This window comes from Balaenoptera borealis (genome assembly GCF_965194805.1).
Source record: "Balaenoptera borealis genome assembly, contig: HAP1_SCAFFOLD_581, whole genome shotgun sequence".
NCBI classification, from domain to species: domain Eukaryota; kingdom Metazoa; phylum Chordata; class Mammalia; order Artiodactyla; family Balaenopteridae; genus Balaenoptera; species Balaenoptera borealis.
This window is the reverse complement of record NW_028123618.1, coordinates 310,242-337,648: the sequence shown is the minus strand read 5'-3', so window position 1 is coordinate 337,648 and position 27,407 is coordinate 310,242. Positions and strand designations below refer to the sequence as shown.

The 27,407-nt window shown below is 40.6% G+C and overlaps 1 protein-coding gene and 1 long non-coding RNA gene across 7 annotated transcripts in view; one reads left to right on the top strand and one right to left on the bottom strand.

Moving 5' to 3' along the window:
* Nucleotides 1-69: 69 nt before the first annotated feature.
* On the bottom strand, nt 70-6,042 carry LOC309621523. 2 transcript variants are annotated; one of them, XR_014240065.1, is made up of 2 exons: nt 5,566-6,042; nt 70-130 (listed from the first exon to the last, which is right to left on the bottom strand). It is a non-coding gene; the product is annotated as an uncharacterized lncRNA (long non-coding RNA). The 2 variants fall into 2 exon arrangements; XR_014240066.1 differs by lacking the exon at nt 5,566-6,042 and adding an exon at nt 4,676-4,779.
* Nucleotides 6,043-14,313: 8,271 nt separating this feature from the next.
* LOC309621524 (arylamine N-acetyltransferase 1) overlaps nt 14,314-27,407 on the top strand; it is a gene marked incomplete at its 3' end in the record, with an annotated part of 77,052 nt that continues 63,958 nt past the window's right edge. The window contains exons 1-3 of one of the 5 annotated variants that reach the window (XM_082408963.1): nt 14,315-17,000; nt 20,382-20,567; nt 27,220-27,295. Of the gene's footprint in view, nt 17,001-20,381; nt 20,568-21,057; nt 26,778-27,219; nt 27,296-27,407 lie in introns of those variants that run through there. The other 4 variants (XM_082408961.1, XR_014240067.1, XM_082408962.1 and 1 more) reach the window with 4 other exon arrangements.

Sequence of the window (27,407 nt, the reverse complement as noted above, 5' to 3'; positions counted from 1 at the left end):
TTGTTAGAAATCAGAAGGGTTTCGTCTGCATGTTCACCAGAAAAGAAGACCTGATGGCACAAGCCTTGCTTTCCCATTTTAAATCTCTATCCATGCTGCCCTGAAGATACCTATATAACACTGTTTTTGACTGGCCTCTATTCACTGTAGGCAGCCCTCTGGAAAGAAAGGAGTTTTCTCTAAGGAAACACGGTGCTTCCATAGCATGGGTGGGAGCTCCTCCTGTCACGCTCTAGAGCTACAGGGAATCTTGATGTGAGTCCTTGCCTCAAGCTAAGGCCTGAAAACGCCTGCTGAAGGGAAAGCGCTTAGCAGTTTCCATTAGGTCGTATTCGCAGTTCTGCTTTACTTTAACGTTTCTTCATTTTTCCAGACACTAGGCACCCTCATGTAGGCACACTTTTGCCTACAAATACAGTGAGTACCAGCAGGCTCCTCTGCCTTTCTAAGAAACATCCAGGCTCAGTAGTCTTTCCCAGTCAGTGTATGTATTCAGAGGGTAGGGCAACACACTGCACCCTTCCTTGGGAAAGCTAGTTGTCTTCAGCGCTCCAACAGCTCCATGGATTCTGTTCTCTCACGTCCTACATGCCATGGAAGTCTGCCTCATTGCCCTCATTGGAGGTACACTAAGAAACACAATCTGCTTCGCCTTCCTCTAGGAACTCTTACCCAAGGACCCCATACCTACAGGAGAAAGGAGCCTTGCATTCCTAGTGGAACCAAAGCACAGTTTTTCCTGTTACACTGCAGAACTTTAGAATAGGCTTAGGCCCGATAGCATACATAGAACGTTCCAAGGATGACGGAGTTCAATACATGTAGAACACCCTGTGAAGAAAACTTGTTTCAGCAAGAGACCAGGGTGTAGCTAGTGTCCTTTTGGATTGTGAGAAATCAGAACGTGTTTGGCTGCATGTTCACCATAAAAGAACACCTGATGGCACAAACCTTGCTTTCCCATATAAAAAACTCTATCCATGCTGCAATGAAGATACCTACATAACACTGTTTTTGACTGGCCTCTAGTCACTGTAGGCAGCCCACTGGAAAGAAAAGGAGTTTTCTCTAAGGAAACACGGTGCTTCCATAGCATGGGTGGGAGCTCCTCCTGTCATGCTCTAGAGCTACAGGGAAACTTGACGTGATCCCTTTCCTCAAGCTATAGCCTGAAAAGCCCTGCTGAAGCGAAAGCGCTTATCAGTTTCCATTATATCGTATTCGCAGTTCTGCTTTACTTTAATGCTTCTTCACTTTTCCAAACACTAGGCACCCTCGTTTAGGCACCCTTTTTCCTACAAATACAGTGAGTACCAGCAGTCTCCTTTCCCCTCTAAGACACATCCAGACCTAGAAGCCTTTCCCAGTCGCTCTATGTATTCAGAGTGTAGGGCAACTCGCTGCACCCTTCCTTAGGAACCTATATGGGCTCAGCTCTTCAACACCTCCAGGGATTCTGTTCTCTCACGTCCTACATGCCATGGAAGTCTGCTTCATTGCCCTCATTGGAGCTACACTTAGAAACACAATCTGCTTCGCCTTCCTTCTAGGAACTCTTACCCAAGGACCCCATACCTACAGGAGAAAGGAGGCTTGCATTCCTACTGGAACCAAAGCAAAGTTTTTCCTGTTACACTGCAGGACTTTAGAACAGGCTTAGGCCCTAAGGAATACAAAGAGCGTTCCAAGGATAAGGGAGTTCGCTACATGTAGAACACCCAGTGAAGAAAAGTTGATTCTGCAATGGACCAGGGTGTAGCGAGAGTCTGTTTTGAATTGTTAGAAATCAGAAGGGTTTCGGCTGCATGTTCACCGGAAAAGAAGACCTGATGGCACAAGCCTTGCTTTCCCATTTTAAATCTCTATCGATGCTGCCCTGAAGGTACCTAAACAACACTTTTTTCGACTGGCCTCTATTCACTGTAGGCAGCCCTATGGAAAGAAAAGCAGATTTCTCTAAGGAAACACGGTGCTTCGATAGCATGGGTGGGAGCTCCTCCTGTCATGCTCTAGAGCTACAGGGAAACTTGACGTGAGTCCTTGCCTCAAGCTAAGGCCTAAAGTTGTTTCAGCAAGGGACCAGGGTGTAGCTAGAGTCCTTTTGACTTGTGAGAAATCAGAACTTGTTCGCCTGCATGTTCACCAGAAAAGAACCCCTGATGGCACAAACCTTTCTTTCCCATTTTAAAAGCTCTATCCATGCTGCACTGAAGATACCTCAATAACACTGTTTTTCATTGGCCTCTAGTCACTGTAGGCAGCCCTCTGGAAAGAAGAGGAGTTTTCTCTAAGGAAACACGGTGCTTCCATAGCATGGGCGGGGGCTCCTCCATTCATGCTCTAGATCTACAGGGAAATTTGACGTGAGTCCTTGCCTCAAGCTAAGGCCTGAAAAGCCCAGCTGAAGTGAAAGCGTGTAGCAGTTTCCATTATGTCGTATTCTCAGTTCTGCTTTACTTTAACGTTTCTTCGCTTTTCCAGACACTAGGCACCCTCGTGTAGGCACCTTTTTTCTACAAATACAGTGAGTACCAGCAGTCTCCTTTGCCCTTCTAAGAAACATCCAAACCTAGAAGCCTTTCCCAGTCGCTCTATGTATTCAGAGTGTAGGGCAACTCGCTGAACCCTTCCTTAGGAAGCTAGATGGGCTCAGCTCTTCAACACCTCCAGGGATTCTGTTCTCTCACGTCCTACATGCCATGGAAGTCTGCCTCATTGCCCTCATTGGAGCTACACTTAGAAACACAATCTGCTTCGCCTTCCTTCTAGGAACTCTTACCCAAGGACCCCATACCTACAGGAGAAAGGAGGCTTGCATTCCTACTGGAACCAAAGCAAAGTTTTTCCTGTTACAGTGCAGGACTTTAGAACAGGCTTAGGCCCTAAGGCATACAAAGAGCGTTCCAAGGATAAGGGAGTTCGCTACATGTAGAACACCCAGTGAAGAAAAGTTGATTCAGCAAGGGACCATGGTGGAGCTAGAGTCTCTTTTTTTTTTTTTTTTTTTTTTAACTCAGCCAAGGGTTTTGATGAATTTATTGTTCCTAAAATGTAGCCAGGTAAAAAGTAAATTATATACACTAAAGAAGTATGCTGTCGTGTTGACTTGTATATAAAAAGATGGCCTGTTTTTTGAGTGATGAATGAGCACTGTTGGGACAGATCAGAAAAACGTCACAGAATGCCTCAATTTCTTCCATAAATTATACTTTCTTATTCCATGACACAGCTTTCACTCTGTAAAACTTTGTCCCCAAAGGAACTTTAAATCTGTTTTGTGCCTTTTTGGCCTGACAGTACTCCTTCTCCATCACTTTTCCAAGGACCCATGGTCTTCGAGATGCACCTGAGGCCCCCTCACCTGGTTTGAGGTCCAGGGCAGGCAGCGACTCCGAGTGCAGGAAGTACAAGGTGGGACTCACGGTGAAGAGCACGTAATTGTCATGGCGTTCGTCCAGGATGATGAGGACCAGATCTCCCACCTGAAAATCTCTAATAGCTATCTTTTCCGAATGCCTTGAGGATACGGAGGACATGCTCTGAGACATCAGTCTCTGATTCAACCGCTTGTTTTCTTCTTCTTTCAACTGTAGTGTTCGTTCCAACAGCATTATTCTCTGCCTTTCTTCAGAGAGCATGTGGACGTTTTCTCGGACAGACATCATGCTGGTCTCCAGTGCTGAGTCCAGCCTGCCTTCGCCGAGGGCATCCGGGGCCTCCACCGGGGGCTCGGGCGCACAGGCCCCATACAGCTCGGGGGCGGTGGCCACCCCCGGGGAGGGGACAGGCCCGCCGCCCCGCAGCTGGCTGACCTCCTCCTCCAACCTCTTCTTCTCCTCCAGCAAGCGCGCGTGGTCCTCGGACAGGGACTCGATCAAATCTTTGTCCCGCTCTTGCTGCTGCATCGTGCTTTTTAGCTTGTCACTGAGATCACTGATTATGTTCTCTTTTCTCATTTTCTCTCTTGTTAAAACAGTATTAAAATTGGTCTGTTGTTCAGCAATCAAAGATGTTCGCACATTCTGCATTTCTTCGTTTTTTCTTTTCTCCTGTTCTTCAAGTTGTTCTAGAAACTTAGCTTTTTCTTCCTGGAGCTTTTCTTGAAGTTCAGCGACTAGGCTTGAAGAATCTTCTTTGGTAGATTCAATGGTATGATTTTTGCTATTTGACTCTCAAGATGTTTAATTTTTTCTAACAACTCCTTCTCAACAGCTTGTCTTTCCAAGTTCATTTCTTTACGGGCAGTCTCAATAGCTGCCTCTTTTTCACAATTAAGCCTCTGAATCAGCTGGTCTCGGTCCTGTTCGTGCCTCGTGACACATTCCTCTTTGTCTTTTTCAAGTTTCTGGAAAATAGCTTCGTATTTCTCTTCTTCTTGGGTGATTTTAGCATCTTTTTGTTTCTCAAGAGCACTCAATTCTGAGTCCAGTTTACTCTGCAGTTCAGCCAATTCTTCTTTCAGGCCTCTTTCTACTTCAAATGCTTGGTGATGCAATGATGTCACTTTGTTTAATTCGGCTCTAAGCATATCAGATCTTTTGACTTGTTAGAAAACAGAAGGGTTTCGGCTGCATGTTCACCGGAAAAGAAGACCTGATGGCACAAACCTTGCTTTCCCATTTTAAAAGCTCTATCCATGCTGCACTGAAGATACCTACATAACACTGTATTTGACTGCCCTCTAGTCACTGTAGGCAGCCCTCTGGAAAGAAAAGCAGTTTTCTCTAAGGAAACACGGTGCTTCCATAGCATGGGTGGGAGCTCCTCCTGTCATGCTCTAGAGCTACAGGGAAACTTGACGTGAGTCCTTGCCTCAAGCTAAAGCCTGAAAAGCCCTGCTGAAGCGAAAGCGCTTATCAGTTTCCATTATGTCGTATTCGCAGTTCTGCTTTACTTTAACGTTTCTTCACTTTTCCAGACACTAGGCACCCTCTTGTAGGCACCCTTTTTCCTACAAATACAGTGAGTACCAGCAGTCTCCTTTGCCCTTCTAAGAAATATCCAGACCTAGAAGCCTTTCCCAGTCCCTCTATTTATTCAGAGTGTACGGCAACTCGCTGCACCCTTCCTTAGGAAGCTAGATGGGCTCAGCTCTTCAACAGCTCCAGGGATTCTGTTCTCTCACAGCCTACATGCCATGAAAGTCTGCCTCATTGCCCTCATTGGAGCTACATTAAGAAACACAATCTGCTTCGCCTTCCTTCTAGGAACTCTTACCCAAGGACCCCATACCTACAGGAGAAAGGAGGCTTGCATTCCTACTGGAACCAAAGCAAAGTTTTTCCTGTTACACTGCAGGACTTTAGAACAGGCTTAGGCCCTAAGGCATACAAAGAGCGTTCCAAGGATAAGGGAGTTCGCTACATGTAGAACATCCAGTGAAGAAAAGTTGATTCTGCAAGGGACCAGGGTGTAGCTAGGGTCACTTTTGACTTGTTAGATATCAGTAGGTGTTCGGCTGCATGTTCACCGGAAAAGAACACCTGATGGCACAAAACTTGCTCTCCAATTTTAAAAGCTCTATCCATTCTGCACTGAAGATACCTACATAAGACTGTTTTTGACTGGCCTCTAGTCACTGTAGGCAGCCCTCTGGAAAGAAAAGGAGTTTTCTCTAAGGAAACACGGTGCTTCGATAGCATGGGTGGGAGCTCCTCCTGTCATGCTCTAGAGCTACAGGGAAATTTGACGTGAGTCCTTGCTTAAGCTAAGGCCTGAAAAGCCCTGCTGAAGCGAAAGCGCTTAGCAGTTTCCATTAGGTCGTAGTCGCAGTTCTGCTTTACTTTAACGTTTCTTCACTTTTCTAGACACGTATCAGCCTCGGGCAGGCACACTTTTGCCTACAAATACAGTGAGTACCAGCAGGCTCCTCTGCCTTTCTAAGAAACATCCAGGCTCAGTAGTCTTTCCCAGTCAGTCTATGTATTCAGAGGGTAGGGCAACACACTACACCCTTCCTTGGGAAAGCTAGATGTCCTCAGCGCTCCAACAGCTCCACGGATTCTGTTCTCTCACGTCCTACATGCTTTGGAAGTCTGCCTCTTAGCCCTCATTGCAGGTACACTAAGAAACACAATCTGCTTCGCCTTCCTCTAGGAACTGTTACCCAAGGACCCCATACCTACAGGAGAAAGGAGCCTTGCATTCCTAGTGGAACCAAAGCACAGTTTTTCCTGTTACACTGCAGGACTTTAGAATAGGCTTAGGCCCGATAGCATACATAGAACGTTCCAAGGATGAGGGAGTTCGATACATGCAGAACACCCTGTGAAGAAAACTTGTTTCAGCAAGGGACCAGGGTGTAGCTAGAGTCCTTTCGACTGGTGAGAAATCAGAACGTGTTCGGCTGCATGTTCACCAGAAAAGAACACCTGATGGCACAAAGCTTGCGTTCCCATTTTAAAAGCTCTATCCATGCTGCACTGAAGATACCTACATAACATTGTTTTTGACTGGTCTCTAGACACTGTAGGCAGCCCTCTGGAAAGAAAAGGTGTTTTCTCTAAGGAAACACGGTGCTTCCATAGCATGGGTGGGAGCTCCTCCTGTCCTGCTCTAGAGCTAAATGGAAACTTGACGTGTGTCCTTGCCTCAAGCTAAGGCCTGAAAAGCCCTGCTGAAGCGAAAGCGCTTAGCCGTTTTCATTAGGTCGTATTCGCAGTTCTGCTTTACTTTAACGTTTCTTCACTTTTCTAGACACGTAGCACCCTCGTGTAGGCACACTTTTGCCTACAAATACAGTGAGTATCAGCAGGATCCTCTGCCCTCTAAGAAACATCCTGGCTCAGTACCCTTTCCCAGTCACTCTCTGTATTCAGAGGGTAGGGCAACACACTGCACCCTTCCTTGGGAAATGTAGATATCCTCAGCGCTCCAACAGCTCCAGGGATTCTGTTTTCTCATTTCGTACATTCCTTGGAAGTCTGCCTCATTGCCCTCATTGGAGCTGCACTTAGAAACACAATCGGCTTTGCCTTCCTTCTAGAAACTCATACCCAAGGACCCCATACCTACAGGAGAAATTCTGCTTGCATTCCTCCTGCTACTAAAGCACAGGTCTTCCTGTTACACTGCAGGATTTTAGAAGAGGCTAAGGCCCGATAGCCTACTTAGAGCCTTCCTTGGGTGAGGGTGTTCAGTACCTTCAGAACACCCTGTGAAGAAACGTAGCTTCAGGGAAGAGACCTGTGTGTAGATAGAGTCTCTTTTGACTTGTTAGAAATCACAAGGATATATATAGGCTGCGTGTTCACTGGAAATGGGGGCCTGACAGCACAAGCCTTCCTTTCCCATTTTGAAAGCTCCGTTCATGCTGCCTTGAATCTACCTAAATATCATTGTTTTTAACCGGCCTCTAGTAACCATAGTCAGGGCTCCAGGAAGAAATGGAGTTTTTGCTTAATAAACAGGGTGCTTCCTAAGCATGGATGGGAGCTCATCCTGTCACGCTCTAGAGCTAAATGGAAACTCGACGTGTGTACTTGCCTCAAGGTAAGACTATGAGTCTAGATATCAATTAGAGCAAAAACTCTGAAAAATATACAAATACATGGAGGCTAAACAATACACTACTTAATAACCAAGGTATCACTGAAGAAATCAAAGTGGAAATCAAAAAATACCTAGAAACAAATGACAATGACGATGACCCAAAACCTATGGGACGCAGCAAAAGCAGTTCTAAGAGGGAAGTTTATACCAATTCAATCCTACCTCCAGAAACAAGAAACATCTCAAATAAACACCCTAACCTTACACCTAAAGCAATTAGAGGAAGAAGAACAAAAAACCTCAACGTTAGCAGAAGGAAAGAAATCATAAAGATCAGATCAGAAATAAATGAAATAGAAACAAAGAAAACAATAACAAAGATCAATAAAACTAAAAGCTGGTTCTTTGAGAAGATAAACAGAATTGATAAACCATTAGTCAGACTCATCACAAAAAAAAGTGAGAAGACTCAAATCAATAGAATTAGAAATGAAAAAGGAGAAGTAACAACTGACACTGCAGAAATACAAAGGATCATGAGAGATCACTACAAGCAACTATATGCCAATAAAATGGACAACCTGGAAGAAATGGACAAATTCTTAGAAAAGCACAACCTTCTGAGACTGAACCACGAAGAAATAGAAAATATAAACAGACCAATCACAAACACTGAAATTGAGACTCTGATTAAAAATCTTCCAACAAACAAAAGCCTAGAACCAGATGGCTTCACAGGCGAATTCTATCAAACATTTAGAGAAGAGCTAACACCTATCCTTCTCAAACTCTTCCAAAATATAGTAGAGTGAAGAACACTCCCAAACTCATTCAACGAGGCCACCATCATCCTGATACCAAAACCAGACAAAGATGTCACAAAGAAAGAAAACTACAGGCCAGTATCACTGATGAACATAGATGCAAAACTCCTCAACAAAATACTAGCAAACAGAATCCAACAGCACATTAAAAGGATCATACACCATGATCAAGTGGGGTTTATCCCAGGAATGCAAAAATTCTTCAATATATGCAAATCAATCAATGTGATAAACCATATTAACAAATTGAAGTTTAAAAACCATATGATCATCTCAATAGATGGATAAAAAGTTTTCAAAAATATTTAACACCCATTTATGATAAAAACTCTCCAGAAAGTAGGCATGGAGGGAACTTACCTCAACATAATAAAGGCCATATATGACAAACCCACAGCCAACATTGTCCTCAATGGTGAAAAACTGAAACCATTTCCACTAAGATCAGGAATAAGACAACGTTGCCCACTCTCACCACTATTATTCAACATAATTTTGGAAGTTTTAGCCACAGAAATCAGAAAAGAAAAAGAAATAAAAGGAATCCAAATCGGAAAAGAAGAAGTAAAGTTGACACTGTTTGCAGATAACATGATACTATACATAAAGAATCCTAAAGACACTACCAGAAAACTACTAGAGCTAATCAATGAATTTGGTAAAATAGCAGGATACAAAATTAATGCACAGAAATCTCTTGCATTCCTATACACTAATGATGAAAAATCTTAAAGAGAAATTAAGGAAACTCTCCCATTTATCATTGCAACCAAAAGAATAAAATACCTAGGAATAAACCTAACTAAGGAGACAAAAGACCTGTATACAGAAAACTATAAGACACTGATGAAAGAAATTAAAGATGATATAAATAGATGGAGAGATATACCATGTTTTTGGATTGGAAGAATCAACATTGTGAAAATGACTATACTACTTAATACTTGTTTTTAACACTTTGCCCCAGGTTCTGATTTCTGGAGAAACGTAGATAGTGTTTGAGTGGCATGTAATGTCATGGTAATGAATGAGATCATCCAAGAAAAAATGTGTACATTGAGAAGAGAAAGTGTCCCAAGACTAAGGCACCACAACCTTTCTTTAAAAGTGAAAGAGAGAAGGCAATTTTGGGTAAGGAGACAAAGAAGAAATAGCTAACGATTTAGGAGGGAAATCAGGAGATGATGGGCTAAGGAAGACAAACAAAAAAGTGTGTTTCAAGAAGGAAATGATAGATAATGTTGATAGCTGCAGAGATATAAAGAACTATAAATAAAATAAGTGCTAATTTTTATCAAAGAGCTAGCTTTTGGTTTTGTTATTTTCTCTATTGTTTTTCTGTTTTCAATTTCATTGATTTCTGCCCTGATTTTTATTATGCTTTTTCTTCTGCTTTCTGTAGGTTTGTATTGCTATTCTTTTTCTAGTTTCCTAAGGTTAAAACTTAAGTTATTGTTTTAGATCTTTATTCTTTTCTACATTTAATGTTATAAATTTCTCTCTAAGCACTGTGCATTCCACAAATTTTGATAGATTGTATTTTCCATTTCATTTCCCTCTTTTCTTAAGATTTCTTGTTTAGTTCTCATGCTATTAAATGTGTGTCATTTATGATACAAATAAACTTATTTACAAAACAGAAACAGACTCACGGACTTAGAGAATGAATTTATGGTTATGTGCGGGAGGAGTGTAGGGGGGAGGGATAGATTGGGAGTTTGGGATTGACATATACACGCTGCTATATTTAAAGTAGATAACCAACAAGGACCTACTGTATAGCACAGGAAACTCTGCTCAATATTCTGTAATAACCTAAATGGGAAAAGAACTTGAAAAAGAATAGATACATGTAGAATACCTACATGTATTCAGTATAACTGAATCATTTTGCTGTACACCTGACACAAACACAACATTGTTAATCAACTATACTCCAATATGAAACAAAAATTTAAAAAAATAATCGAAATGTGCGTCATTTAATCTCCAAAGGCTTTGAGATTTTCCAGCTGTCTTTCTGTTATTAATTTCTAACTTAATTCATTATGGTTTGAGAACATACATTGATTCCTTTTTTTTTTTAATTAATGAAGAACATTTTATGGCCCAGAATGTGGTCTTTCTTGGTGGATGATTCCATGTGAGCTTCAGAACAATGCGTATTGTGCTATTATTGGATATAGTCTATTAATGGCAATTAGATCCAATTGATTGTGTGGCTCAGTTCAACTGATTTTTTGTCTACTGGATCTGTCAATTATTGATAGAAAGGAGTTGATGTCTCCAACTATAAGTAGATTCTCTATTTCTTCTTGCAGTTTTATCAGTTTTTCCTTCATATATATTGATGATTTGTTGTTAGGCAAATGCACAGCTTTACTTAAAGAATTGACCCCTGTATCATTATGTTCTTTTGTATTCCTGATAATTTTCCTTATTCTGAGCAGGCTTTGTCTAATACTAATATTACCACTTCAGCTTTCTTTTGATTTATGTTAGCATGATTTATGTTAAGAAAGTGGTATTTCTTCATCCCTTTACTTTTTTTTTTCTTGGTCTTAGCTATTCTAGGGCCCATTAATTTACATATAAATTTTAGAATAAGCTTGTCTGTATCTACATAAAATAAAAGTAAAATAAGAACAACAAAAAATACTTCCTGAAATATTGATAGGCATTGCATTACACTTATATATCAATCTGGGAAGAATTGACACTATGTTGAGTCTTCCAATCCACAAACACAGTATGTCTCTGCAGGCCAGGTCTACTGGTGACAAATACTCTTAGTTTTTGTCTTTCTGGGCACGTCTTTATTCTCCTTCACTTTTCATGGATGTATTTGCTGGATACAGAATTCTAGATTTGTGGGTTTATTCTTTCAAAGCATTAAATATTTTTCTTTACTTTTTGCATGGTTTCTGAAAAGAAGTCCACTATAATTCTTGTTTATCTTTAGTGTGTAAGGTGGTTTTTTTTTTCCCCTCTACCTTCTTTCAAGATTTTCTCTTTGTCTCTGTTTTTTCTGCAGGTGTCCATTTTTGGATATTTATTATGTGTGTTATTCTCTGAGATTTCTGGATCTGTGTTTTAGTGTCTGTCATTAATTTTGGAGAATACATATTCAGTCATTATTACTTCAAATATTTCTTCTGCTTCTTTCTTTCCTTCTTTCTTTCTTTCTTTCTTTCTTTCTTTCTTTCTTTCTTTCTTTCTTTCTTTCTTTCTCTTTCCTTCTTCTTCTGGTATTCCAATTACATTTATGCTGTATCTTTTACAATTGCCCTGCAGTTCATGAATGTTCTCTATTATTTCTTGGTTTTCTTTTTGCATTTTGGGAAGTTTCTACTGACATATCTTCAAGCACACTGAATCTTTAATTGGCCATGTTCAGTCTACTGGTAAGCCCATCAAAGACATTCTTCATTTCTGTTATAAATTTTTATTTCTAACATTTCCTTTTTTTATAAATTTATTTATTTAATTTATTTATTTTTGGCTGTGTTGGGTCTTCATTTTTACACGTGAGCTTTCTCTAGTTGTGGTGAGCCGGGGTTACTCTTTGTTGTGGTGCACAGGTTTCTCATTGTGGTGGTTTCTCTTGTTGTGGAGCATGGGCTCTAGGCACGTGGCCTTCAGTAGTTGCAGCACGAGGACTCAGTAGTTGTAGTGCATGGGCTTAGTTGCTCTGTGGCATGGGGGATCTTCCCAGACCAGGGACTGAACCTGTGTTCCCTTCATTGGCAGGCAGATTCTTAACGACTGCACCACAAGGGAAGTCCCTCTAGCATTTCCTTTGATTCTTCCTTAGAGTTTTAATTTCTATGCTTACAATGCCCATCTATTCTTGCATGTTGTCTGCTTTTCCATTAGAAAGTTTAGCATATTAATCATAGTTATTTTAAATTCCTGGTCTGATAACTCCAAAATCCTTGCCATAGCTGAATCTTACTCTGATGCTTGCCTTATTTCTTCATACTGTGTTTTTTCATATGTTAGCATGCCTTGCAATTTTATGTTGGAAGCTAAACATGATGTATTGCGTAATAAGAACTGAGGTATGCAGGCCTTTAGTGTGAGGGTTTATGTTTATTTCACTAGGAATTATGCTGTGTTTACTGTTTTCTGTAGCTATAGATGTCCAAGTCTTCAATTTCCTTTACTATGCTAGTTTTGGTCTCTTTCTTGTCTCAGGATTGCCTGGAAATCCCTCATTAAATAGTGTCTGAAACTTGTAGCTTTTCATCTGGAATTCTCTGTTATATACAGTAGAATTATTGATATGGTTATAAGGGATGGTGAGGAGATAAGTATATTTATAGTCCTATCATTAGTCTCAAGTTTTAAGTAAGCCTGGGTTTTGCCCCAAAGTGTGACCTTCAAAAGTTCATCTCAACTTTTCTTCCCCTTAGGTGAGGCAGAAATGCTGGAGATGATTGGAGTTTGGTATTTTCCTTACCTTACTTTGACTAGGCTGTTATAAAGTAATTTCCCTGGAGGGAAGGGAGAGAACAGAATTCTGTGACCTGATTTCAAAATGATTACAGGGGCTTCCCTGGTGGCGCAGTGGTTGAGAATCTGTCTGCCAATGCAGGGCACACGGGTTCGAGCCCTGGTCTGGGAAGATCCCACATGCCGTGGAGCAGCTGGGCCCGTGAGCCACGGTTGCTGAGCCTGCGCGTCTGGAGCCTGTGCTCCACAACAAGAGAGGCCGCAATAGTGAGAGGCCCGCGCACCGCGATGAGGAGTGGCCCCCGCTTGCCGCAACTAGAGAAAGCCCTCGCACAGAAACGGAGACCCAACACAGCCATAAATAAATAAATAAATAAATAAAAATTGTATAACTTAAAAAAAAATGATTACATTTTCCTCCTTCTATCAGAAGTGCATAGAGATTATTCTGTTGTCTTTACAATGAGAACTTGGGTGGGGATCCTGGTGGTAAAATCCACAAAAGTGTGGAGGACTCCATGAGACTGAGACAGCCCATAGTTTGTAACTTTCAAGCTCATCTACACTGAGTCTCCAGGAGTTCATTGAAGTTTTTAAGTGTTCTTAATAATATTGGTTTCAGCTAGGGCTTCTAATCTTGAACTTCAGTTCCCAGTAATCTCCGATTCTATGTATGCACCTGTCTGTCTCTCTACTTTTTAGCAGTGTTGCTGAAATTTGGCCTCTGTACACTGATGCCATATTAAATCTTGGAGACAGAGTTTTGGGTGAAGTAGAAAGAAATAGCTTTATTTCTCTGCCAAGCAAAGGTGGCCACAGTGGGTAATGCCCTCAAGACTGTGTGACCCACTCTCGAGGGGGTAGCAAGGAGTCTTATAGTGTTCAAGGCACAGGGTGTGATCAGGTCATGGAATTTCTTCTGATTGGTTGGTGGTGAGGTAAGTGGGAATCAGCATCATCAGCCTTCTGGTTCCAACCGTTCTGGGGTCTACATGCTTGTGGGCAGCATACAGTTAACTTCTTCCACTTTGTGGGGGTTTCAGTATCTGCAAAACAACTGAAAGGACATGGCTGAGAATATTATCTATAGTCCTTGAGGAAGAACTAAAGATCCTTGACATTGTTTAATGGCTAAAGTATTATTATTTTGTCTTGCTTGACTGTTTTCCTTTCGTTCTGCATTTTCTCGCTTCTCTGATTAAATTTATTCTCTGACTAAAGTTTTTCTACAGACAAAAGGCAGGAAGAGAACATGGGTGGGGGTCTATTCTGGGAAGGCCTCATAGAGTCTTGCTCGGTTAAAGCAGCATTTTTCCTCATGATGTTGATACACTAATGGATCTGTTTGATTTTTCAGGACTTGTTGATTTTGCAATAAGAATGAGAGGATTGGGGCTTCCCTGGTGGTCCAGTGGTTAAGAATCCACACTTCCAATGCAGGGGGTGGGGGTTCGATCCCTGGTCAGGGAACTAAGATCCCACATGAGGCACGGCAAAAAAAAAAAAAAAGAGAGAGAGAGAGAGAGAAAGAGAATTGATAACTTTTACCTGTTGGAACAGAAACCAGAAGTCTTGGCAAGCAAATTTTAAAACAGATTTATTCAACAACAAAAAATCTTAAATTAGAGGTAATTGTCTTCCATAGATTCCATCATCAAGAGGGGGAGTTTTAGTTCAAACTTCCTATCTTTGCAAAAATGTAGGTCTGTTTGTTTTTCTTTAGCAATGAAATAAGAAATTCTTTACATGCTTTAATATTTGAAAGAAAACACTTTAGAACAAGTTAGAATACTTACCATATACAAATTAATTCTACTGTATTAAGTATATTTATTTTTTTAAAAGCAGAATGCTTAAACTTTTCCAACTTGTACATACTGGAATAAAGAGGGAGTTTATTATTACACCTAACTCACCTCTTTATGTTGAGGAGAATGCTCAGTGACAGTTCCAGTATTTCTCACTTCTGCTCTCCTTCCACATGGAAAGTCTAGGAAGTAGTCAGAATTTGGCTTGGCAGTTCAGATGGCCACCCTGATCCCAGGCCTACATCCTCTGGTGTCCCTGCCCTCAGACCCCAGGATCCATGACTCTGGTCTTACTCTCCCTTAGCCACAAGCCTCCTGACTTCAGGTTTCTGAAACAATTCTTGCTGGAGATCCTCAAGGGCCTCTGTTACTTTGGCTAGAATGATGGAAGCAATCTCAGAATTACAAACTTGCCATCTGGATCTTAATTCCAGGTGTCACATTTCCCAGGATCAGGGGACAATAGCCCTACTCCATTGAATGAAGCCTTTCCACAATTTCTGTCAAAATGACCCAGGCCCAGACCTGCATTCTGAGATTATATCCTTCTCCAGCAATATTTTTCTAGCAAGATGTCCTCTGCTATCCATCCTTCATCTCTGCTGTGCCCTGGCTACTATGGCAGAAGAGTGCTTCCTCGACACCTTGCCATTTAATTCACCACCAGTAAATGTGATGGGTCAATAGGAATATGAAGTGATGCTCAAACTCACTAGGAATCAGAGAAGTGCAGATGAGAATTACACTGAGCTATCACCTTAGACACATGAGATTGGCAGACATTTGAAGGTTGCTAACCGAAAGTATCAACCAGGATATGAGGAAAGCAGGAAACTTTCTACACAAGAGGACAGAAATGCTCAATGAAATTAAGTACACTGATGCCCTGTCCTCTAGCACATTCCATTCCTGATGTCTATCCAAGCAAAGTCCTCATGTCCATCTACAGGGCACAAGTAGGAAAGTGCTGATTACAGTGGTGTTTGTAGTAACCAGGAGTTGGCAGCAACCTAAGTGTCCTTCACCAGTGGTACCAGTAGGTTAAATGGTTTTAGGTTGGTTTCCTCCAAAACCAGACCCTGAGATGAAGATTTGCATTCAAGTAGCTTACTTGGGAGGTGATTTAAGGAAGTACCACCATGGGAGTAGAAAAGTGAGGCAGCAGCTCTCTGAGACTCAATGAAGGGTACATGATCGGCAGGTTACCTCAGAGGACAATGGAAGCTTCCTCTCACTGGAGAACATAGGGAGGCAGTGCTGGCCATGACCCCAGAGTAACCCCACCTGAGTAGGTGGAACACAGGGGCATTTATGCTCCCACTCACATTTTCCGGGCTGAGTGGTGTTCCAGGGCCATTAGTTGCAGGTCCATCTGTATGGCCAAAGCACAGGCCAAGAGAAAGCCTTCAGGTAGAGAATCCCAAGTTCATGCAGCATAATACAGGAGGCATGGACTAGAACTGTTAGTGCCAAAGAGAGAGCACAAGGCAACACTTGTGTCACGAAGATGGTTTTAGAAATGGGGGCGGGTGTTGTGGGATGAATTAGGAGATAGGAATTGACATATATACACTATTGATACTATGTGTAAAATAGATAACTAATGAGAACTTACTGTATAGCACAGGGAACTCTACTCAGTGCTCTGTGGTGACCTAAATGAGAAGGAAATCCAAAAAACAGGGGATATATGTATATGTATAACTGATTCACTTTGCTGTATTGTATAAACGAAAACAATATTATAAAACAACTATACTCCAATAAAAAAAATTTTTAATTATAAAAAGAAATAAAGTATAGAGGGAAGTGCATTAGAAACAGCAAGAGTGATAGACCTATATCATTAACATAAATTAAAAATACATGCAGAAACAAAAGCACATTATATATGTCACACTCATAACTTATATGTGGACAAACTTAGGACACATTATACAGTGCCTCAGGGTGGAGTGGTGAATGGGACTGAAGATGGGGAAGAAAAATAGGAATTTAGGGGCCACATGGAAATTCATGAGGAAATGCTGTCATAACCTGGGGGAGTGATTTAAAATATCCATCTCCTTCTGCTCCTCTAGGTTAATGAACCTGCTTTTCCTGGATCCCCTTAAAACCCTAACCTCCCACGTTACACTTAGGATATCTGGATTCAGCCTCCCTAAGAGTAGGAACTGTATGGATTACAAGGTCACTCCACTCTCAGCCTGGTGCCAGGTCTCACCAGAGTACATTTGAACAAGATGTGCACAAGGACAACCCAAGTTCCCAAGACTACATTTCCCAGAGCTCCCTGGTGATTCTAACTAGATTCAAGGGGTGGAGCAGTTTGCAAACCAGTGAGGTTTCTTCCTGGGCTTGTCCAGGAAGTGGGAGGATGGCAGTCAGCCCGGTTCCTGGTTGTGGGCCCCAGGGGAGCTCGGTAAGTGACACATTGTGCTTTGAAATCGGGGCTTAATCCTATTTCAAATGTGAGTCCAGGAGACTAGATACTACACAGACCCGAATGTCAGGTCCTAAGCCAGTTCAGAAAGTTTGGTAAACATATAACTTGAGTCCTTATGCTGTAATTACTGTACAGGATAATGGAGGAGATAACACACCCCAATTCAAACTGTCGGGGTTGATGCCGAAAGCTCAGCTTCTCTGTACGCCGGTGCCAAATCAGATCTTGGAGACAGAGTTTTGGGTGAAGTAGAAAAAGAGAGCTTTATTACTCTGTCAGGCAAAGGGGGACACAACAGCTCCTGCCTCGAAAAACTATGTGTCCCAACCCAAGAAGATTTGATAAGGAGTTTTATAGCAATACTTCCCAAGGGTGGGGTTGTGGACAAGATAAGGATGTGTGCAGGGTCTCAGGTGGTCAGTCCCCTAATCTTGATGAGCTTCTCTGGTCCCTTTAATCTTGCTTCGGGTGGTTTCTTGGCTGCTCCTCCCTTGATTAGCAACTGTTCGAATCTGCCCTCTGGAACTCAGGGAAGGTCAAGGAGGCTGGAGTGTTGCCGACAAGAAATGGGGGACAAAAATAAGAGGCCAAGCCTCCATACCTGGGTGCCTCACAAGGCCCTGCTCAGTTTCAGGGTTAGAGTAACAGCCGTGTGACATCCCAGGTGTGAGGACTTGGGCAGGTCATTTAAGCATCTCTAAAAGTCAGTTTATCCCTCAGAAAATTGGAGCTAATAAGAGAGCTTACTTTAAAAGTTTGTTGCGAGGATTAAAGTATACAAAATATAGCTAATGCATACAACACGTGATTCAGGGGATAGGATTTCCCTCTTGGATAATTGAAACAGCAATGTCCACCTTCTCTATCCCCACCTGGGTGTGTCCCAAAGGGCCCAGTTAGTCCTGCAGTCAGCAAATTCATGGTCACTCCTGCTCCTCCTGCATTAGCTGATCAGAAATTCTCTAATGATCATCCCCAAACTCCAGGGAGGCTGTGTTGCGTTGTCTGCACAGTTTAAGGGAATTCTTGAGGATGTTTTATCTTGATGGAAGGCAGACCCTAAGGGAAGGTCTCCAGGAGCCATAAATGACAAGAACCAGCTCTTTCACTGTCAGGCAGGCTGAGGACACCACTCCCTGCGCACAAATGTGCAGAATTCCACAGGAAAGAGGAGCCTGTGGCGGCTGACAGCCCCAGAGCAAGGGCTCTGTGGGCTCTCCCCTCTGGACTTTGCTCCCTTGCCCTGGCCCGACGCCCACAACAACAACACGCCTGTTGGCTCTTCTTTGATGAACTGACCTTTCCCTTCCCCCAAGTCACAGTTTAGTTCCTCAGCCACAAAGTGGCTGACCCTGCCCCCTCTCACTCAGAAGGAAGTTGTTAACTGCCAACTATGTATATAGCTGCATCCTGCCCATAGGCTTATTTTGTTTGCTCTTTATAGGTTTAAATAGTTCAGAGCCAACTTTAAAAATAGGCAGATTTCACCCACAACTCTGAGCTTCTGCTCCTCAAGAGGGGGGAAAAAAGAGAAACAGAAACATTCAGAACTTCCTGCTGCCTGGGTGTAACTTTTTTTTTTTTGGCTGTTTTCCATTGGCCTTCTGTGCACTAAGCACTGTGAAGGACAGTCTGTGGGCACGGCTTGCCTGGCAACTTCTCTTGTTTTCATCCAGAAGATCACTGGGCTGGCCACTTGCCCCTGGGGGTGGGTTGGGTTGTGGTGTCCTTGCAGTGAGCCTCGGCACCAAAAAAAGGTAAGTAAAGGGAAGGGATGGGAAGGGAAGGGAAAGGGAAGGAGAGGAAAAGAAAATCACAGCATATAGAATGAAAAGCCACTTAGAAGCACCTCTTAAAATTCTACTATTCATTTGGCCAGTTCTATTGCTAGGCATATACCCAATGAATTGAGAACAGATACAGAAAAAAGTACTTGACCACAAATGTTCTCAGCAGCACTGTTCACAACAGCCGAAGGTGGAGCGGAACATAGAGACAGGACGTAGACTGGTGGTTGCCAGAGGCTGGAGGAAATGGGGAATAACTGCTTCATGAGTCTGGGGTTTTACCAGGGGTAGTGAGATATTTTGGAACTAGATAGAAGTCGTGGTTGCACAAAGTTGTGAATGTACCAAATGACTCCGAATTGTTCACTTTAAATGGTTTATTTAGGTCACGTGAATTTCACATCAATTTTTAAAAATCTGTTCAGTCATGACAGATATGCTGGTGGTAGGTACAGAAAGTTCCACCTCTGTCCAAACGTGTATTTATGCTGCTTGTAGCCCTGAATGTGACATCAGCATTTCACTCCCTTCCCCTGGGCCCTCATTTTAGTTCCTGAAGCATAAAACAGAGGACTCCATTCCTTCCCTCAAAAGGAGGTTTTTGTTTTTTTTTTTTAACCATCAACTTCCTAGTACTTGTGTCCCAGAAACCTATTTTGTTTGGCTTTTCTATCTTCAGCTGAGCAGCTGTGTTCCTTTAGATTGTCTCTCTGGGCCTGCTCAGTAGTCCTCACAATACCTGCCTGACTCTGCAAGATTTAGCTCAGAGCCCTGGCTGAGCTGCAGGCCTTCAGTACATAAAGCCCTGTTGTCCAGTGGCCTCTGAGCAGGGCTAGCCTAACAGCTCCCTTTCCATCCAGAAATCAAGCAGATGCCCACCTGCCCTGGTGTCAGGGTGGGTTGTAGTGTCAATCCAGTGTGATGCCATGTCCTTCACTGAGATAGAGAAAAGGAAAAAGAAGGAAAAGGATAGGAAATAAAACACAAACACAACACACACACACACACAAAGAAAAGCCACTCACTAGCACTCCTTAAGGCTCTTTTATTCAGTCATGCCAGAAGTGCAGGAAGTAGGTATAGAAGATTTCGTCTCAGTCCATAACTGTACTTGTGGTGGCAGCATCTCAGGGGTGAACTACCTCTGGATCAACCTGTTTTTAATTCTTCTATTTTAGGCTTTTGCTTACAACTTTATTTGGGGAACGAATAAGTGTTTCTTTAGTTGAAAAATAAAAAATAAAATAATAAAAATGAAATAAAATAAGATAAAATAAAATAAAATAGGAAAACACTGCTGTTCATGAAAGAGGTAGAGACCCTAGACTGGGAGCTGGACAATGAGTTCTTCATATTGACCTGCTCTCCAGCGCTACATCAAAAAGGTAATTTGTAACTGAAGTACCATGTCACTTAGGGGTAAATCACAGCAGCCAGTTGACTATTGAACATTGACCATTCAACAAAATAACAAGCATTCATTTGGTGACAGAAGAAGTCTCTTTTGCCTGACTTTCAAGGCCCTCTGGAAGTTGCCTCATCTTGTACATCTTACCTTTCTTTCACACAGCTCTCCAAAATGACCACTGATACGACTTGTCAGGTTCCCCAGATTTAGAAGCTGAGGCCAGGACCATGTGCAAGTGGCTTATGATGTGCTCCTGGGAGAACTCCAGTGTCAGCCTGAATGTGAATTATAACTCAAAGTCTTTCCAGACTCAAGGCAAGGCAGCTGGGTTTTCAGAACATCTCACCAGTAAGTCACTGATACAGGGCTGCCCTGGCAGGACATGAAGTCCCTGGCACTTCCAATTTTCACATAGGAAGGCAAAGCAGCTCCAGGAACCCCCAAGAAGTCTTCCAAAGAGTCCACAATGCAGCTCCTTAAGCACAAGGACACAGAAGCCATGCTAGTCAGAGGCACAGAAAAAGCGGTCAAAGACATCTAAAGGCTTCTGGGTGGCTTACAGACAGCATTCTACCCACATTAGCCTCAGTCCTGAATCCTCACCAATACCATGTGCCCTCTCAAGGTATCCTGAGCATGCTCTGTTCTTTACCCTCTGTACCTGAGGCAGAAGTCTATAGGTCTGATGGCTTCCATTACAACACACTTTAAAAATGTTTTTAAACTACTTTAGCCAAATTCTCATAACATTTCTACTCTTTGTTCTATATTAAAAGGAAACTATTCCTTATATATAGTTCTGTCTCCACCTTTGATTTCTTTCTTGAATATAGTTTAGGTGAGATGTCTGGCTGGAGTGGAGCTTGGACTCCTCAATCTTTCCAGTGAATACGAGGGAAGATGACTGATAACAGGAGATACTTTAATGGCTGATCTTCTGTATATCGGTGGTTCTTCTTCCTTTCCAGTGACACCATACATTAAGAACACTGCCTTATTTTTCTACCCCAATATCCCCAATTATACTTCACACATAAAGGAAGACCGTGTGCTACCATTACATATTGGTCTTTGCTATGTCTGGTAATTCTTGTAGTAGCAATCAGGGACATAGAACATGATTCACCCGTCCTAACTCATCCTATGGCAACTAATCATCTGATTGGTTCCTTCTGAGCCCCTTGTGCTGGCTTCCACAACCTCCAGGCCCAGAACCCATCAGTGTTGCTGTCATTTCCTGTGGTTTCACTTGCTACACCCTCCCCTATGCAACTCAGATGCCCCCTTTACTCTTCAGTCCTTTCCCTTCTCTTTTGTGATTTTTAGGTACTTTTCACAACTCATGTAACACTAAACTATCTTTCTGTTTTCAAAGGAAGTCACAATATACATTTTACTATCTCTTCTATTATTTCTAGAGTTTGGTCCAGGAGAAAGGAATTTCTGAGACTTCTGAATTAAAACTGAACATCAACTTGCTTCCATTTGCTTAGAAATGTTTTAAGTGCCTTTCTGGGAGTTCTCAGTAGATGCTCTAAGTGTGTTCTTTATATATCCCTTGAGTCTTCTCTAATATTAATCATGAAGCTGAAAGGAAAGGACATATCTGCACAGAAATGCTATATATCAAGAAATAAGGCTAGTTGTGTTTTCAATTAGCTATTTTCCTGGCAACTGTTTTCTGAGTTTTGCCAGTATTTCACTGTGAATCACAACTTTAGTCATAGCAATTTCTTCTGTTTAATCACAGAATACTCAGGTAATATTTGGTTACTCTTTCTGATTTACTTCACTCTGTATGACAGACTCTAGGTCCATCCACATCTTTACAAATGACCCAATTTTGTTCCTTTCTATGGCTGAGTAATACTCCATTGTATATATGTACCACATCTTTATCCCTTCATCTGTCGATGGACATTTAGGTTAATTCCATCTCCTGGCTATGGTAAATAACGCTGCAATGAACATTGGGGTGCCTGTGTCTTTTGAAGTATGGTTTTCTCAGGGTATATGCCCAGTAGTGGGACTGCGGGGTCATATGGTAGTTATATTTTTAGTTTTTTAAGGAACCTCGATACTGTTCTCCATAGTGTCTGTATCAATTTACATTCACACCAACAGTGCAAGAGTGTCCCTTTTCTCCACACCCTCTCCAGCATTTATTGTTTATAGATTCTTTTGATGATGGCCATTCTGACCACTGTGAGGTGATACCTCATTGTAGTTTTGATCTGCATTTCTCTAAAAATTAGTGATGTTGAGCATCTTTTCATGTGCCTCTTGGCCATCTGTATGTCTTATTTGGAGAAATGTCTACTTAGGTCTTCTGCCCATTTTTTGACTGGGTTGTTTCTTTTTTGGATATTGAGGTACATGAGCTCTTTGTATATTTTGGAGATTAATCCCATGTCAGTTGCTTCATTTGCAAATATTTTCTCCCATTCTGAGGGTTGTCTTTTTATCTCATTTATGGTTTTCTTTGCTGTGCAAAAGTTTTTAAGTTTAATTAGGTCCCATTTGTTTATTTTTGATTTTATTTCCATTACTCTAGGAGGTGGGTCAAAAAGGATCTTGCTGTGATTTATGTCATGGAGTGTTCTGCCTATGTTTTCCTCTAAGAGTTTTATACTTTCTGACCTTATATATACGTCTTTAATCCATTTTGAGTTTATTTCGGTGTATGGTGTTAGGGAGTGTTCTAATTTCATTCTTCTACATGTAGCTGTCCAGTTTTCCCAGTACCACTTATTGAAGAGATTGCCTTTTCTCCATTGTATACTCTTGCCTCCTTTGTCATAGATTAGGTGACCATAGGTGCATGAGTTTATCTCTGGGCTTGCTATCCTGTTCCGTTGCTCTATATTTCTGTTTGTGTGTCAGTACCATACTGTATTGATTACTGTAGCTTTGTAGTATAGTCTGAAGTCCAGGAGCCTGATTCCTCTAGCTCCGTTTTTCTCTCTCAAGATTGCTTTGACTATTCAGAGTCCTTTTTGTTTCCATACAAATTGTAAAATAGTTTGTTCTAATTCTGTGAAAAATGCCATTGGTAATTTGATAGGGATTGCATTGAATCTGTAGATTCCTATGGGTAGTATAGTCATTTTCACAATATTGATTCCTTCAATCCAAGAACATGGTATATCTCTCCATCCGTTTGTGTCATCTTTAATTTCTTTCATCAGTATCTTATAGTTTTCTGAGTACAGGTTTTTGCCTCCTTAGGTAGGTTTATTCCTAGGTATTTTATTCTTTTGGTTACAATGGTAAATGGGATTGTTTCCTTAATTTCTCTTTCTGATCTTTCATTGTTAGTGTATAGGTATGCAAGATAGTTCTGTGTATTAATTTTGTATCTTGCAACTTTACTAAATTCATTGATTAGCTCTAGAAGCTTTCTGGTGGCATCTTTAGGATTTTCTATGTATAGTAGAATGTCATCTGCAAACAGTAAGCATTTTACTTCTTTTCCAATTTGTATTCCTTTAATTTCTTTTTCTTCTCTGATTGTCATGGCTAGGACTTCCAAAACTATGTTGAATAATAGTGGCGAGAGTGGACACCCTTGTCTTGTCCCTGATCTTAGAGGAAATGCTTTCAGTTTTTCACCATTGAGAATAATGTTTGCTGTGGGTTTGTCATATATGATCTTTATTATGTTGAGGTAGTTTCCCTGTATGCTCACTTTCTGGAGAGTTTTTATCATAAATGAGTGCTGAATTTTGTCAAAAGCTTTTTCAGCATCTATTGAAATGATCATATGTTTTTTATTCTTCAAGTTGTTAATATGGTGTGATTTGTGTATATTGAAGAATCCTTGCATCCCTCGGATAAATCCCACTTGATCACGGTGTATGATGCTTTTAATGTGTTGTTAGATTTGGTTTGCTAATATTGAGGATTTTTGTGTCTATATTCATCAGTGATATTGGTCTGTAGCTTTTTTGTGATATCTTTGTCTGGTATTGGTGTCAGGGTGATAGTGGCCTCGTAGAATGAGTTTGGAAGTGTTCCACTCTCTGCAATTTTTTTGGAAGAGTTTGAGAAGGATGGATGTTAGCTCTTCTCTAAATGTTTGATAGAATTCTCCTGTGAAGCCTTCTGGTTCTGGACCTTTGTTTGTTGGAAGATTTTTAGTCACAGTTTCAATTTCTTTACTTGTGATTGGTCTGTTCATATTTTCTATTTCTTCTGGTTCAGTCTTGGAAGGTTGTACTTTTCTAAGAATTTGTCCATTTCTTCCAGGTTGTCCATTTTATTGGCATATAATTGCTTGTAGTAGCCTCTTCCAATCCTTTGTATTTCTGTGGTGTCAGTGGTAATTTTTCATTTTTCATTCTTAATTTTGTTGATTTGAGTCTTCTCCCTTTTTTTCTTGAGTCTGGCTAAAGTTTTATCAATTTTGTTTATCTTCTCAAAGAACCAGATTTTAATTTTATTGACCATTGCTATTGTTTTCTTCATGACATTAAGAAAGAATTAGGTTTTTAATTCCTACAAAACACCTTTCAGCATGCTTAACTTTCTGATAACACCCTCACCTGCACCAGTTTTGTTTTGGGGGTTTGTTGTTGTTGTTGTTTGTTTTTAGATCCACAGAACATGAGAATCCTTTTTTTGACAAGGCTTAGAAAGCTGACACTATCTCTTTTTTCCTCCCTCTATATGAAGAATATATTTAAATGAATGTTGGTCAGTAGGACATTTGTCAGCTATGGGTATTGGGTGCTCAACTGTCTAATATTACCATTTGAATGTTGTATATGATTGTAAGGCTTATGTCACTAAAGATTTTTATTCTGATTTTTCATGATCAAAATTCATGTGATATTGTATAGACATGCTTTGTAGTGAACTATAGTAGCAATAATTTCTGTACATGATCTAGGGTTTATTCCAGCATTTATTTTCCTTTTTTTTTTAAACAAAATATTTTTTTAAAAAATTAACAAATGATGGAAATAGAAAAGTCTACATAAAGATTTTAGAAGGAGAACTTACAGGACACAAATTTGTGATTCATTAGATGAGACACTTGGATGTGATTCCAAAAGCTTTTATTGAGCATTGTCAAATTTGTAAGCTTCATAGGGATGGACATCATACTTATAAATGCCCTTCTATAAGGGCTACCGTAGATGTGAAATTCTTGACCTTAATATCATCTTTGAAAATATTAAATTGAAAATTCTGTTAACTTATATTTTAAGAATCGGCATATTGTATTACTGCAAGAGATTTGGTTTTCAGCAGAGTGCAAAGTTCTTTCAAATGCGCATGTCTTTTTTTTCTAATTTCATTTTGTTTTAAAGCACTTTTTAAGTGTAGTTTTCTCATTTAGTAAATGTTGTCTAATTGAACAAAAAAGAAAGACAATAGAAATACATAGCTTATCACCATTAACCTATGGGTGGGATTCTTTGTACCATGTCACCTCAGGCCATGTCATCTTACCAATAATAATGCACCACTGTTACAATTAGTGCCCATACTAGATTAGAACTCTGGTAACAGGGGACAGAAATTTTTTTCTACATGGGATTTTACAAAATACAGACTTTTGGGGGAGGGGGTGCTCACCTTACCAGAAAGTCAAGAGATAGCCTAATCCTCACCAGTGTCATGTGCCCTCTCAAGGTACACTGAACATGCTCTGTTCTTTACCCTCTGTACCTGAGGCAGAGGTCAATAGGTCTAATGGCTTTCACTTGTCACACTTTTTAAATGTTTTAAAATTACTTCAACCATAATTCTCATAACTTTTCTACTCTATCTTATAATAAAAGGAGTCAAATCTGCCTTTCTCTTCCTTAGTTTTTCATTTTGATTTACATCTTCACGACTGATGGAGAGGTAACACTATTAGAATATATACATTTTTTTTTTCTATTATCCTTTTAGAGTTTTATTTTTTCTTCAGAAATACCAATTATCTTTATATTGGATTGTCTGGTTTTATGTCTATTAGCTTCTCTCTAACTCTTTAATGGCTTTATCTCTTCATTAAAACCATTGAGTATTAAGTTTTTCTTCTACATAAGTCATTTGATATTATGCTATATATATATTCCCCTTTTGTTCATAATTACTTATATATTATCTTTGTTGTTATTCTTAATTAGTTTCCTAAGTTATAAATAGTTCTTTTGATAACACTGTGTTATTTTATCACCTCATTTTTTGGCTTTTTGGTATGAGTCCATTTTAAATGTTCTATCTCTTCAAGTACCTGTGAAGAATATCTTTCCGTTGTTCAGTTTATGTTTCTTCTTGAGCTGGTTGTCTTTTTCCCCTGTCTTTTGTGTATTATGTCCTTTTCTTCTGATCCCAGTCTCGTAGTATATTTGCATTCTGTTTTTTCATCATATTCATGCATGTATAGTTCTGTCTCCATCTTTTATTTGTTTTTTGAATGAAATGTGACTGGTGAGGTGTCTGGCTGGAGTGGACCTTGGACTCTGCAATATTTCCAGTGGAGATGAGGGAAGATGACTGAAGACAAGAGATATTTTGATGGCTGGTCTTCTGCATACGAATGGTTCTTCCTCCTTTCTGGTGACACCATACATTAAGAACATTGCCTTATTTTTCTGCCCCAATATCCCCAATTATACTTTACACCTAAAGGAAGACAGGTGCTACCATTACATACTTGTCTTTTCTGTGTTTGGTAAATCTTGTAGTAACAATCAGGGACCTGAGAAAGGGTTCACCCATCCTTGCTGATTGTATGACAAATATTCATCTGGTCTGTTGTGTCTGAGCCCCCTGCTGGTGACTTCCACAGTCTCCAGGTTTAGAACCCACCAGTTTTGCTCCCATGTCCCATCATTGTACATTCAGCTCTCTTCTCTATGCAACCCAAAAGGCCATTTTACTCCTTCTGTTTTGTGATTTTAAAATATTCTTCATATTCATGTCCCAATGAGAACTACTGTCCTTGTTTTCAAGGAAGAATATGATATATTTAAAACTATTTTTTCTTTTATTTCTACAGTGTGAACTAGGAAGAACTATCCTAAGTCTTCTGAATTAAAACTGAGACTCAATCTACATTGAACTTCCTCAGAAAGGTATGCTTTTCTGAGACATCTCAGCTGGCTCCCTAAGTGTGTTCATGCTCCCTCCTTTTACTCTTTTCTTATATTTATGATCAAGCAAAATGAAATGGTATATCAGTGCACA